The sequence below is a fragment of the Lolium rigidum genome, chromosome 4 (assembly GCF_022539505.1).
Source record: "Lolium rigidum isolate FL_2022 chromosome 4, APGP_CSIRO_Lrig_0.1, whole genome shotgun sequence".
Lineage (NCBI taxonomy): Eukaryota > Viridiplantae > Streptophyta > Magnoliopsida > Poales > Poaceae > Lolium > Lolium rigidum.
This window is the reverse complement of record NC_061511.1, coordinates 255,743,748-255,755,298: the sequence shown is the minus strand read 5'-3', so window position 1 is coordinate 255,755,298 and position 11,551 is coordinate 255,743,748. Positions and strand designations below refer to the sequence as shown.

At 49.5% G+C, this 11,551-nt stretch overlaps 1 pseudogene; it reads right to left on the bottom strand.

Moving 5' to 3' along the window:
* Positions 1-6,196: 6,196 nt before the first annotated feature.
* LOC124707545 lies at positions 6,197-11,320 on the bottom strand (annotated as a pseudogene).
* Positions 11,321-11,551: the final 231 nt, after the last annotated feature.

Here is an 11,551-nt window from a genome sequence, read left to right as displayed (position 1 = left end):
TCGGCGAAGTAGTCCTCCATCAGCTGCTCGTGGCCGAGGAGGCGATTCTGCTGGATGTGGTTCCAGCCCATCATCGACCCACGCCTCCGATTCAGCACCTGACATGGGCATACCCTTTAGGTACCTATTATTAGTATACCTGGCTCGGCTCGGTCCAATATGGAGAAGGCCCAACAAGGCAACCCGAAGAAGTAGTCGACTAGGACTCTTGTAAAACCCTAGGCTGGTTGCATATATAAAGCCAGCCAGGGTACCCGATAGAAGGGGAGATAGACAGAAGATAAGACACATAGCTCCGCCTACGGCGGCACCTTGTAAACATACTTGTGCTCATATACTAGATTGCTAGCAGCACGTAGGGATCCTCCACCGAGGGAACCCGAAGCTGGGTATATCGTGTGTCTAATCTCGCTCCCGGAATCTCCATCGTCGCTCTCTCCTGAAACCCAAGTCTACAATACGTAGGCATTGACGAGGTGATGCCTCGTCAATTGACGCCGTCTGTGGGAATCGCGACGACTGGATTTCGCTATCCGGACGGGATCCATCGAGTTCATCAACAAACATCGAGATTAAAGACAAGAAGGAGAAGCGAGATCACATCTGAAAGATTCGCTGGAAGATCGTTTATGCTGTAACTCGACGTTCGAGTTGCGCGGCCAGGATCGACATCAACGCTGCCCTCGCGGTAGCTCTCCTGCACATGCCGCCGCATCGGCTAGTCAAATCAGTCGGATCATTGTGCATTGTAAGGATCCAAGAGAACCAACGCAGAGGAGCAGAGATCGGAATCAATCGGGTCAAGTCCCCAGGAGAACGCTCAGCCGGACACACGCATCACCTGACCAGAAGCAAGTCGTCTGAAGAGAATAAGAGTATCTCCACTCGTCCCCCCGACGAGGCCCCCGAGCGACGTTTTTTCCATCCGGACGGCGAAATTCGGCCCAGTCGCGCCCCCGGTTCCTCGTTTTCGTCCGGATTTGGCCCTTAATCCATCCGGCGAGCCCACGCCACCCCCGGCCCCCGGGCGCGCTCGGGGACTCCGGACGAAACGAAAGCGCGCGAAACGGCGTGTGGACCCGCGTAGTCGGCGACTGGAAAACCAAATCCTGTGATTTTCCCTCCAATTTGCTTGCATTTCCCCATTCCCTCCAATTTGCTTGCATATCCCCATTCTCTCCCGCCGAAATCCCCCAATCTCCTCGTCTTCCAGCTCCGGTTCCCGGCGGCGTCTTCTCGTCCACCACCACTCTCCTCCTCGTCTTCTCGTCCACCACAATGCCGCCGAAGGCGCCGGCGAGGAAGATGCGGAAGAAGAAGACGAAGCCGCCGGGCATGTCGAACGCCGAGTGGGCGGCGGACGAGAAACGGCGCGACGTGGAAACAAGCGCCGTGGCGGAGAGGGTGAAAAGAGCCGCCGCCAAGAGGTCGGCGGAGGCGGCCCAAGACGAACACTTGAGGTTAATCAGCATGGCCTATAGCGGCGGCGTGTTCCCGGCCAATGGCCGACGCAAGGTACAACAAGTTCCCCGTCTTCCTTCTCACCTTCGCTGTACTCGCCGTCGCCGACTGCCGTGTTCCAAGAGGGCGCCTACGTCCAACCGTCCAAGCCCACACCGTCGCCGCCCGAGCTTGACGTCGGCGTCGGCCTGTTCGAGGGCACCTCGCCGGCCCTGCGACGAGGGCCGCTCGCGTTCGGTGCGATGGCGGCGCCGAACGAAGAGGAGATCCACGAGATGATCACCTCCGGCTCCGCCGCCGCCGCTGCGAGCCCGGGGTTCTTCATGACCGCCGCCGCTGCGTGCCCGGGGTTCTTCACGCAAGAGGAGACGAGGGCGACGGCAGCCGTGGCGGCGCGCAACGAGCATCGGGAGGATGTTGCCGACGGAAGCCAAGCCGTCGAAGAAGAAGGCGAGGAAGAAGAAGAGCCAACTGAAGCCGCCGCCAACCTGTCGAAGGGGAAGAAGAAGAGGAAGAAGGACTCGCCACCTGCCGAACCGCGTATCAAATGGACGCCGAAGGAAGAGGAGTGCCTCGCCGAAGCTTGGATGACCGTGTCCACGAACGGCATAATCGGGGCCAATCAGTCGTTCGACACATACTGGTTTCGAGTGAGGCAGGCGTACGAGGAACGCAAGCTCGTCGATCCCTACTTCAACAAGACGAACATGAACGTGTACCGGGGAGACAAGGCAATGGCCACCCATTGGGGGATCATGCAGACGGCGTGCAGCAAATGGCACGGCGTACCGGAGGAGATCGACAAACGGCCGATCAGCGGCCACGACATGGAGCAAAGGGTATGATCCGCCGGCCCTACACCACCGAGGTACATCGTCGTTAGCTGACCCGTATCGCCGTGCTCTTTTTTCCCCAGCTGCGCCGAGCTTTGGACATGTACACGGACGACACCGGCCTGCAGTTCAAGTTCCTCAACGTCTACGCCCGCCTCGAGAAGTGCGAGAAGTGGAAGGAAGTTCGCACGTCCCTCTCGAAAAGCAAGACCGAGCAGTACAACCCCGACGCTCCGCCGGCTTGCGCGGCGGAAGGGCGCCCCGAGCTCGGCCGAAGAAGCAGAAAGAGCTCAAACGGACGGACAATCCCGCCGACAGGATGCGGGCGTCGATCGACAAGTGCTGGGCCGACTTGAGATCGCACGCCGACGGGAGGAACGACAAGTTCGACGGCAGGTGGCGGGAGATGCTCGCCAACCAAGGCGCCCGGATCGCCCTGCCGAAGACGACGGTGGCGACGAAGAAGAGGAACACGGACTTGGCGTTCCTCATGGGCGGCGGCGACATGGAACCGATGGACGAGGAGACGAGGAATTGGTACCGGGGCCACCGCAACGACATCCTCCGAGCCACTACGTCGTCTCCGCCGGCTCCTACCTCGTCTACCTCACCATCTACCTCGTCGACTGCGGCTGCTTCGACGTCCACTGCCGCCGCTGCTTCATCGTCGCCCGCCGCAGCCGCTTCGGCCACGGCGTGTGAGGAAACTGGTCCGTCGGACACCGCCGTGCCGGCCGGGACTGCCGACGAGCCTGTCTCCGTGTAATTTCCCTCCGATCGCCGATCTGTGGCTGATCCTTTTGCTCCTTTTGCCGATCAACTGCCCGTACTTGTAGCGCGGGACGGCGATTTGTTTGAATTTAAACTCTATCCGCCGAACTCCGGGTGGACGACTGGAAATATGGTACTCCCCACGACTTAATTTCGTCCAATCCGGCGGTAGTTTCGTCCGGATTTGGGCGTGGGGAGCGCCAACGAGTGGGGATGCTCTAAGTGCACGTTGTTCACAAGTCTCAACGGGATACGATCGTTTTTCTTTCATCCAAAAATCAGATCGAGAAGAGCACAAGACTATTGGATACCAAAAACAGCAACTCGGCCACCACGATGCAGCAAAATAAAATCCAACTCAATCGCCGTCGTAACTCCATCTCCATCTGACGCAAGAACTATCAGGTGCTATTTTTCCAGCTAATTTTTATTCGCAAAATTTACTTGGTCAAATACTTTTTTGGCTCGCACTACTATTTACGTACAGTTTTTACGCCGTAATATAACTGCAGATCGAGAATAAGTTTCGACTACTTTGCTTTATCGACCCCGTTCGTCATCACACGTTCACCTCATCAACTACTACTCCCCTACATGGATCAAGCCATCCAGTTCATCAGCGATAAACATCCGATACAAAAATGTCAGGTGCTATATTTCCAATTAATTTTTACTTGCAAAAATTTATTTGGCCAAATATTTTTGGGTCGTGCTATTATTTGTGCGCAAATTTGCGCACTACATTATAACTGCAGATTGAAACAAAACTTCAATTACTCTGCTCGGTTGACCGCCCACCGTCGCGGACTCGTCATACTCGGGGGCTCGCCTATCGCTGACCCGATATACTCGGGGTCTTACCTGTCGAGGATCCGTCACTTCGTCGACTACATCCGCTACATCGACTACTTCTGGCTAAAGCTGCACGGCCCCGCCGATCCACTACGCTCGCCATGTGACTGCGTCCGGTTCATCGACTGCGTCCGTCGTACGACCTACTTTGTAACCCTAGATCCGGAGCCTTTATAAGCCGGATTCTGGGAACTCTTGCGGCAAGACAAACTCATTGTAATCACGCACTTGTTGCCTTATAGTGAATTACAGCAACACGTAGGATCTCGTCGCCGTTGCAAAGTCTGAAGCTGGGTAACTCGTGTGACCCCGTCCTAGTGACTCCTCGCCCCATGGCTCCCTCTCTCTCCCTCCTCTATGAGTCTCCCCTCACCGGAGTACCGTCGAATATGCAATGACAATAACAGTAGGTACAACTTAGTAAAAGTAACAAGAGACAATAAAACCATTGCAATTCAGCTCCTCACTTATTCGATACTCTTCTATTCGAAACAATCTACTTCCACATGACACTTGTTGACATCAGCAGCTGAGCAGGATGGGGCGGTAGTGTCGGCTCGCAGGGCGGAAAACAACTAGCTCAGAAAATATGCAAGAGAATGATCTTTGGGAGATTGTGAAGGTTGTGGTAGTGTGCATTTCTGGTTTGTGCGTGTGAGAAACACGTTTCCACCTTGCTTTCCCTAGGGATCACTACAACCAACGAACTATAAAATCTCGGATAAAACTAACGCCATTATTCCTTTTCGAAGCATCCGACACCATATTTTGGGTATCAGCGAATGTACCTAAGACAAATAGCATAGGGTAAAACTTTTTCGTGTACTGACACAAAACACAAAACTCACTTAGGGAAGGAAATGCCCTTTCAGTTATATTGGAGAATTAGGGTGTTGGTGTTTTTTTGGAAAAGTTCCAGATGAGTCTAGAATCACTTGGAGGGTTGTTCGGAAGGGGATGGCCAAGAGAGGGGTGGTTGCATGGTCCCCATGGGCCCACTTGGCTTGTCGCACCAACCCCCAATTTGGAGAGGACAAATAAGTAAGGGGTCCCCCGCCACCCACCCTTTCCACGTGGGGAGGTAGGCTAGGGTTTTGGGAGGGTCCAGGCCAAACCTTCCATAAGGGAGGGGCGACAACTAGACCTTCTATATGGGGGTACCAAGGATGACCCTTCCCCAAGCCCTACCTCCCATTGGTCCTCCTATCTAAACCAAGCACCCCTCTCTCGTTGTAAAATAATATTGCCTCAAGGATCTTCTCTCTCTTCATATTGCGTGTTGGGTTCTTCTCGACAACAGCATATGCTGGAAGGATGAATTACTCTCGCCGACATAGCTTTTCCTTGGATGGCGGAGCCCTGTCGGATTGCTAGACTGTACATGTGCATACCGGTGGAGAGATCCTACGCTCGGTCGAAGGAGCAAGGCGGAGATATCCTCACTGTTAGGATTTTCCTAAATGCGGGGATCACTCGAATCGGAGTCGTCACTAAGCCTTCTGTAACCTCTCGGTGAGTTAACCTCGATCTATCTCGTTGTTTTTTCACCATGGATGGATCTTGGGAGTTCAAGTAGATCTACAAACCATGTAGCAAGTGTGCAATGTGGAGGAGGTGGATTTCTCAAGGTCGGGGATGAGTGGGATAATGTGGCAGATGGGGTGGCTGCGGATCGTGGTGAAGGGATTGCCCACGGGGATGAAGCCGTCGGAATAGGAAGAGCCGTAGGGGCTAGATGCCATGGGAGGAGATGGTGCACAAGGTTATGTAGATAGGTTTAGGATTGAGAGAAGGTTGATACTATGAAGGAGAAGATTATGCACCACATCTTATATTTATGTATAGGGTGTGTATATATACACAAATATAAGATACAGGGACCGACTAAACCCTAACCCTAGACCTGAATTACATGAATGAATAAACGGTGGTTAAGGACACGAAGGTTATGTAGGATATCAATACAATTATGCTCACTTGACCTTGCTAGATTTAGGGGTTACGAGTGGGGATACACGGGTTGGAGTTGGGAGGTAGACACCGACAAAGGGAAAGAAAACCAAGCCTCTTGGAGTTAGAGGGGTGGTTGGGGCGACGAAAAGACCCGTGGGGGTAAAGTCATGAGAGTATACGACTACTTGTGGCCCCGGTCATAGGCAGGGGGGACACGCGGTTTGGTGGGGGAGGAAGAAGAAAAAAAAGGTGTAGACAACGATCCAAAAATCAATTATGAGCTAATGAAAAAAAACAAAAAAATCTACTGGGCATCCCCTTTGAAATATCAAGAACAGCTGAATTAATTAGTAGTATTGTAGAAATCAAGATAACTAGCTCCAATGTCAATGTCAGAATAATGTATAGGCTGATCTCATGTGCCTATGTAGGCACAAACTGAGCTATCAGTTAGTAAACAATCTCAATCGTGGGTGAGCGTATTATAAACTTGTGGACGGTGATTATTACAAGAAAAATGCTGCAAGTAGGACAACCACCCACACCGGGAACGATATCTGCAAGAGTGAACAAACGTGAAAGAGTGGTAATAAGTTTACAGTGACAGAGCCATCAGCCATGGTCAGACGGTGATGTATTAAGATTTCAATGTAGCTCATTTTTGCTTCTTATATAATGCTGGTTTTGCCAAGTTTCATTGAGACGTTTGATTAGTTAAGCAAACAGACAGGCTTTGTTTTTTAACCGTCTGCTTAAACGTTATTTAGAAGTCCTGTAACATGTGAAATATGCATACAGCAGGCAGAAGATTCAGAAATATCTTACCATCTGCTTGGAAGAAGAGTAAAACCCCGATGTCGTCGGCGACGTGCCGGGCGACGTGCCATTGTCGAGCCCGAGATCGTACACAGAAGTGCCGTTGGGGTAGAACAGCCCGTAGTTCTTCTCGGACGCCTGGCCGGACTTCATGTTCTCGTTGAAGAGCGCGAAGACGAGCACGTCGACGGGGACGTCTGGCCTTCGCGGCGTTCCCTGCCCCGCCGCGACTCTTCATCAGGTTCCGGTTATACGCGGCGGCGTTCTGCACAGTGGCACCCACCTCGTCGGCGTCCCCGCTGGACGGCCACCCGGTCTCGGAGATCCTCACGGAGACGTCGGTGTGCCCCATGGCCTCCATGGCCGCGTACACGGCGTCGATCTGGGCATAGAGCATGTTGTCGTAGGTGAGGTTCGTGCCAGGGTCGCGCACGCCGGGGTTGGGCTCGAACAGCACGTACGGCAGCGACACGGTCGACGGGCTCGCCTTGTAGGCGAAGAACGGGTACGCGTTGATCAGGAACGGCGATCCCACCTGGGCGTGGAAGTCGAGCAGCGGCTCCATGTACTGCGCGAGGTCCTCCCGGAACACGCCGGACGACGGCGGGTAGCTGCTGGCGAGCACGTTGACGGACTGGGACGTCGACACGTTCACCTCGCCGTCGAGGCCGAGGTCCACCAGCGCCTGGTGGACTGCCTGCATGGCGGGGAGGAGGCTCTGCATGGCGGCCGTGTCATCGCCGGAGAGCACCTCGTTGCCGACGATGATGCTGGTGATGCGGGTGGCCGGGAGGAAGGGCTGCACGTTCTGCGTTACCCAGGCGCGGGCATTGCTGGCGTCGGACATGTGGACGAGGTCCCCGCCGCTGACGGTGAACTCGACGCCCGTGCCGGCGAAGGCCTTGAGGACGGACGGGTCGGCGTCATAGAGCTTGACCCTCTTGACGTTGAGCGATTGGAGGATGCCGGAGACCTGCGTCGGGGGCGGGAGGTTGTTCGCTATCTGCCCGTAGTTGATGCCGAACTTCAGTGGCGCCGTCGCCGCCGATACAAAACCATTGGCTGAGGTCAGCGTCGAGCCATACGTACGAGAGTGAAAGAAAACAAATTCAGAAGACCGAACCCCGAAGACATCAAAATATTGAATGAATATATAGCTGTAGACTTGTAGCGCCGTTTTGCTTCTGTCTTTCTAAAATAAATAAATTGTTGTACTACTACAAGAAGCAACTATGATGTGAAGTTCATAGCTGGTATGGTAGGTAGGCATGGGTTGATGCATGCTCCCCGCCTGGGTACGAGAGTGAAAGAGTTAGACCAAGTACAATAAGTCCTAGTCAGCTGATTACAGGAATTAAAATAGTATATTTTTGTCTAGTTGGAGGAGAGAGAATGTAAGTGAGCTCTTATGCAAGAGCTAGCTCTAGCACGTGCTCCTAGGCATGTTATGTGAATGAAAGGTGGGTACTTCATTGAAAAAGTACTTAGAGCAATTTCAATAGTATAGCCAACTGTTGGCTATAACAAGATGTCATATCATTTGTAGTCATCATATAGCTAACATGTACAATAGTTGGCTATAAGAATGTAGTACTTTACTAATATATGGTCCACCTTTCACTCTCACAAGGTGCCTAGAAGCACGTGCAAGAGCTGGCTATTGCATAGTAGCCCACCTCCCTTCTCTCTCCTCTTCTCTCTCCTCCAACTCATCTAAAATATACTCCCTCCGTTCCTTTCTATAGTGCCTATTGTTTTTTGGCACGGAAATTAGCGCGAGCCTTTTTTTAACACAAAACCTCCTAGCGATATCACAGAAAAAATAGGAAACTGAAAACAGATCTCAGAAATACATGACCAGTTCGGTTTCCAGATTTTCTAGACTTGACCTGATCGGTGGAAGGGGTTCTTTGCAAAGAAAACATAGTTTTACTCTTATATTCTGAAACAAATGAGAAAAAACAATAGGCATTATATAAAGGAACGGAGGGAGTATTATTTAATGTCTTATAGTTAGCTGACTGGACTCTATTGTACTTGCTCTTAGTACATCTTTATAGTCAACTATTATACTTATTGGAAATATGTTGGCTATAGATGACATGGCATCTTGCTTATAGCCAACAACCGGCTATACTATTGGAGTTGCTCTTAGGTTGTACTACTACCTACATTTTAATAAATAATAAAGCTTATATTTTTTTAATCAAGTTAACTGAAGTTTGATTAAATTTTTAGTAAAAACTATCAATAACTATAAAATTATATATATATATATGACATGAAAATATATTTTATGATGTATCTAATGTGTTGATTTTGTATTATCCATGTTAATGATTTTTTAGGAAAAATTTATCAAACTTTACATAGTTTAACTTTTAGAAAGAAATATAAGACTTATTGATTGTAATGAAGGTAGTACTCACTAAATCTTCTATACAGATAGCCAAGGGCCTCTTCCCTTTGGTTTCTTTAGAAAAAATTGAAGTTCCTCTTTCAAGGTCAAAGATTAGAAAGAAAATATCCAGGTAATGAGAACATGATATATTTTTTTGGAAAACATAGGGGTGTGATTAATTTTTCAGTACTTTTTCAGTACTATATATTTATTTTACTCAATAAAGATCCTCTCATAGCTTTGTACTAGCATAAATCTTAATGTTTAGATCGAGTGGCTCTAGTCTAGCATCGACTTACAAATTGTTGTTTTCTATAAAAATAGCTTCAGATAAGAGGTCGTTCGCGGCCAAAAATGTACAGAAATAGTAGCATTTCGTGATGCACGCAACAACCAGAGAAAACAAAATACACGAACAAGTGTCAAAATCAAATGTGCATGGTTTCAACAGGGGGTCACCGGGATGACGTTGAAAATTTATTGATTTCCATAGGATGATATACGGAAAACTCGTTTTCTTCCCTGTCAAGGACACGTCGGACTGCCGACTGAAAGAAATCAAAGCTAATCCGTAGAAAACGACCTGATATACACAAGAGCAGTCGCTACAGCTCCACGTTTTTTTGAATAATACCAGTACAGCTGTTTTACAGTACCCGTACTATGTAGGACCTCATTGTCGACGCCCAGTTTGCAAAATTTTGTTCTCGCCTGAATGTTCAAAGCTCGTGCGAACGTGCAAAATAGAATTTGGCTAGCAGATCATTTTGAAGAGAGAGGTTGACCTAATTGTGGCATTTGTTCACTTTGTAAAAGAACCACCGAGTCGATGGTGGACGTTCATTGTCACTTCACCACTCGCTTTTGAATGCTCATAAAAGATTGGCATGGGCTATGCTCTCTTGCTCTTTATCAATGACCAACAAGATCCCTCTAGTCTTGGTCGCTCGATAGTCGATATGACCGCACCCTCAAACCCCAGCCTTAATGCCTGCTCACATCTTCGGAAGTTGAAATGAAAGAAATTGTGAGGGATTTTCACAATTCCATGCAATCCTTTCTAGTTTTTCTGGATTCACTCGGCGTATTCTCTGGATCATGTTTTAGCGCAATCCTGTGCTCTTTGGAATACGCCTAACAAGTTTACCATAGAAAGAAAGGTCATTAACCATCCTGCTGGTATTATCTATAAAACTGTGGTTTTTCTGCAGCTCCGAAGGCCAAAGTTCAAGGGAATGGAAAAGGAAGGGCTCAGCTGGATGGAGTGCGAGCTAAGGGGATGTACGCGTCCATGAAGCCAAGAACTTGAAGAACCTGAAGAGTTGATCCTTCTTCTACTTTGCTCTCTTCCTATGGAGGTCGGTTGTTTTTCTCGCCCAAGTGTGGGGGTCTTAGTTGTCTTTTTCGTACTTGGCTAAGTTGTATGCCGGGTGTGAGTTGCAATCCTGAACTATGTATGCTACCATGGCTTTATTAAGTTAAAGTCGAGCAATAAAGTTATCTTTTATCTAAAAAAAAGGGATTTTCACAATAAACATGGGACACCATTGATGATCTTTGAAAAGATTGAGAAGGGAACAAAGCTTTGGGTGACGGTTGGAGCGAAACGTTTGAGTGAAATTGTGCTGGGATAGTAGTCCGGTTGTAATCTTTTCTCTTTTTCTTGTTATAAGACTTTTTCTTAATTAATAGACTGGCACCCTTTTTGCCTCCGTTCCAAAATAAAAAAAACTCGAACACTGCTAGCTCTATGGTGAGGAACAGTCTACACTAACTTACCCGTCCACTGAATCTCCAGATTGAAATGAGAGAGAAATTAATCAAACATAAATGGATTATTAATTGGATCTTTTTTCTGTGTGTATGGAGACTATGGAACTACTACTGCAAAAGAAACACTTGTCGCTGCCATGAATGCATGCACAACTGCACATACGGGAAATTAAGAAGTGAAACCGAGACCAAAAGCGGTGTGTTTGGGGGTCTACCTGAGAGGAGCAAGAGCAGGATGCAGCCGAGCCGGAGCGAGGAAGCCCAGGGGAAGGAGAAGAAGAAACGGGCGCAGACCAAGCTCCTCTCCATTAGCGTCGTCTCTGATCCTTCCTTCCTGACTGCTCTCTCCTTCTGAGCGGCCCCAGCCTGCTACCTTCCTCTCTTGGTATTGTCTGGGGCGGGTCGTCGACCGGCCGCCTACCTTCCGCTTGCGCGTTAATATAGGAGCATCTCGCAGGCTTGAGGCGGCAGGTTAAGCTACGCAGAATATCTGCTGAGGTCTGCTGCTAGCTAGCTTCCAAATTCTAAGTCCAACGAAAACATCACCCTCTGAAGAAGGCCAGCCCTCGCCGGCACGCCCCAAACGACCAATACAAAGCACACAAATACTCTCCAAATACATATATACCCCTAAATAATGTAAACAGTTCAGAGCGGCAGTGTGTCGACAGTCATCCTATGAGTGTTGTTC